This window comes from Egretta garzetta, unplaced genomic scaffold (genome assembly GCF_000687185.1).
Source record: "Egretta garzetta isolate BGI_Z169 unplaced genomic scaffold, ASM68718v1 scaffold481, whole genome shotgun sequence".
NCBI lineage: Eukaryota > Metazoa > Chordata > Aves > Pelecaniformes > Ardeidae > Egretta > Egretta garzetta.
This window is the reverse complement of record NW_009258681.1, coordinates 737,114-740,523: the sequence shown is the minus strand read 5'-3', so window position 1 is coordinate 740,523 and position 3,410 is coordinate 737,114.

The following is a 3,410-nucleotide window of genomic DNA, read 5'->3' as shown; positions in this document are numbered from 1 at the left end:
GGTCACCCAGCAACGGGGGGGTTGCACCCAGGGGCTCCTGCCCTCAGAGGAGAGGGAGGAATGGCTGCGTCCTGCCCACGCACACTCGGAACACGGGGGGCTCGCTGGGGGTGCCCTGGGCTGATGCCCCGGGGCTGGGCTGCTGCAGACCTGACCTCACGCACCTCTCAAAGCGTTCTGCAGGCCCTGTCCCCTGGGGATGCTCCTCTCCGGGGATGCTGCACAGCTCAACCCCCAGCCCTCAGCCTGCTCGGGGGTGATCTGCCCCATGCAGCTGGTGGATCCACATACTGGGAGGTCCACCAGTGGCCATCAAAGGCTTTTCCCCCCACTCCTGAGCGCTGCAGACCTCTCTGCCCCAGCTCCCGCCACCCAGGGAGGCTGTTCCTGCCCGGATACAGACAGGAGTCAGGACTCAGCTGGGCAAGCACAATCTCTGCCAGCGAGCCCTTTGGCCGCGGAGGGGGAAAGGCATGTGTCCCCTTCCCAGGGCTGCTTCAGCTCTGCCTGGCTCGCAGGAAAGGAGTGCCAGCCCGTGGGGAGCCCACATCACCCCCAAGCCGCCCTGCGCCCCCATCTCGGGGTGGGTTCCCCTCCCACCGCCAGGTCTGTGCTGCACGGCGCGATGGCAGGCCTGGCTGGGGGACAAGCACCGCGTTATCCTGGCAGCCTGGGAAGTTTTCAGGGCATTTGGAGAATTTGGAGTTGAATTTCACATTGTCAGGGGCTTTTCCAAGTCTCGGTGCAAGAGGGAGGCAGAAAATTACTGAGATAATACCCTTAATTTCCTGCAAGTGGGTAATGGTCCCTTGAAAGACTGCCACTCCGATAGTCCTTAAATACACCTTGGGAGAACATCTTATACCACATAATACGGGATAATGAGGGAAGTCATCTTCTCCCGCCCAGTATTCCAAGCCTGCGATGGCTCCAACTTCTGAACCCAACTGAATTCTTCCTGGCAGCATTCGGCAGGCGCCTGGGGAGCTCCGAGGCGAAATGATCAGATCAGCTCCTTCGGCGGCTGCTGTGCCCAGGGAGGAAGCAGGTTTGACCTAAATGATTCTATGATTCTATGATTTGCCTGTGACAGATCTGTACCTAAAAGTAGTTAAATTCAAGCTGTTTCTTGAGTGGTATGAGAAGTCTGAGACTATACCTGTCTCATAATTTAAAGATGCTCTGTGAAATCTTTTGAGTCATTTCCTTGTGGGGGGGTGCAGTTTCTCAGGACAGTGCCACCTTCTTATTTTTAGAATCATAGAATCATCTAGGTTGGAAAAGACCTTTAAGATCATCAAGTCCAACCGCTAACCTAACCCTGTCATCCCACCACTAAACCATGTCCCTAAGCACCTCCTCTGCCCGGCTTTTAAATACCTCCAGTGGTGGGGACTCAACCACCTCCCTGGGCAGCCCATTCCAGAGCCTGACAGCCCTTTCGGTGAAGAAGTTTTTCCTGATGTCCAACCTAAACCTGCCCTGGCACAACTTCAGATCATTCTCCCTCGTCCTATCGTCCAGGCGAGCTGCTCAGCTCCGCGGCCTCGGCAGCTTCACCAGGGTGTTGGGAGCTGCGAGTTCCCCGACCCAGGCGTGGGAGCAGGAGGAGGCCTGTTCTGCACTGGTTTTATGGTCATTAACAGTAATTAACACGGGAAGCCGTGCTTGGCGCCCGGGGCCACAGTGGGAACCCAGCCCTGGGGCTCGGCTCAGCCCCTGTCAAGCTTGCAGCAAGCTGTCCCCATTGCCTGCTCCCTCTGAGCACCGACCCCGTGCTGGCTCCCTCGGGATGCCCCTGCCCGGCAGCCCCTGCTCGAGGCCGAGGGAGAGGAGGAAGCTGGCGGGGTGTCCTGGGCGGGATGAAGGCAGAGCCAGCTTGCGCCTGCCGCAGAGGGAGCAGCACATTCTTCTGCTGAGAGGTTTTGCAGATGGAGAGCGCAGAGGGCCTGGCGGGGAGCCTGCGGCATCACCTGGGCGCTGCGCTGCGGCCGTACGCCCGCGGGCGAGCCAAGGGCGAGCCAAGGTGCTCCCCGCAGCCCCATCCTCCTGGCTGCGCTCTGCCGTGACCGCACCACGCTGGCCTTCGTGTTTGTTTTCCTCCTGCGCTCTTAATTCAGAAAGATCTGGAAGCTGGGGCTTGCTCTTCCCTGCTTTCCCTGCAGTCGCCCCCAGCCGCGTGGCGGGGCTGCCCGCTTTGGCGTTTAGCCTGAAAGCGAGCACAAATCGTGAGCAAAGCCCCCCCTTCTCCCGGGGGGAGCGGGGTGCTGGAGCCGGGCGGAGGTGAATGAACCCAGAGCGGCCTTGGGCCACCTACACATCTCTGAACAAACACGTTTTCAGCCCCAAAATCCCCGTATCCCCCCCAGCTGCTTCCCCCCAGCCCCGGTCTGGGAGAGGCAAGCCCTTCCCGGGTGGGTTTGTGCTGCAAAGCTCAGAGAGGAGCCCTGGTTGCCCGTGGCACCTGTGGGGCTGGCGGCACGTGCCCAAGTCTCAGCTCTGCCTGGTGTGCCAAGACCCCAGGGGCCTTCCTGGGACCCCCTTACCCCCCAGGCACAAAAAGGGGAGAGTCAGCAGTTCTGCTACATGACCCCCCCTGAGCGAGCGGAGGAAACAAACCCAGCAGAGCCCCATAAATTACTGGATTCTGTTCTGCAACATCGGGCAAATTAAACGCTGCAGAGATCCAAGGCCGTGTGTGCTTTGGCGTGGGGAGAGCTTTTCCAGCCACGCTGGTGCCAAACACCTTTCAGCCCTCCCCTCGGCTGGGAGAGCCGGCTCCTCCGCCGGTTTATCCTTCCCCCGGGCATCCCTGCGCTGTCGCTGCTCCCTGCTCGGAGCCGGGCTTTGCAGCACCCGTGTCTGCCACCGTCCTGCCCGCGGACGCCGTGCCGGTGCGGGGGCAGCGGCTTGCCCGGGAGATGGGGGATTTCTGCTGGATGCTGGCTGGGAACGTCTCCCGTGCCACAGCCAGACCCGCTCCTTGCGTCAGCCCCTCCTGCAGAAAGCTGCTGGGGAAAGATGCACTGGTCAGCACTTTTATAGTAGATTAATATTCAGAGGGAAAAGCACTGATTTAGTGAGGCCCAAGCACAACAAAGGCTGAGATTTATAGCCTCCTGCGTTCGAGCATTGCATTCCTAGCAGGCTTTCTGTCTCTGTTATAAATTTGCAACAAAGGAGATGGAGGCTTACACCAGCTTAAAGTAACGTAGGAGAAGGGCTCGATAGCCAAACCTCGCGCGGAGCATTACGGAGCACAGCCGGCATCGTCCCCGGGTTGGCTCTTGGGATGGTCCCGTCCCACCTCTGCCCACCCTCGCACCCCGATGGAGCCCCAGCCACTGCGCAGGGATGCCGGGGGGATGCTCGTCCCCTGCCCGAGCTGCAGGGCTTCCCCCGCAGCTGGG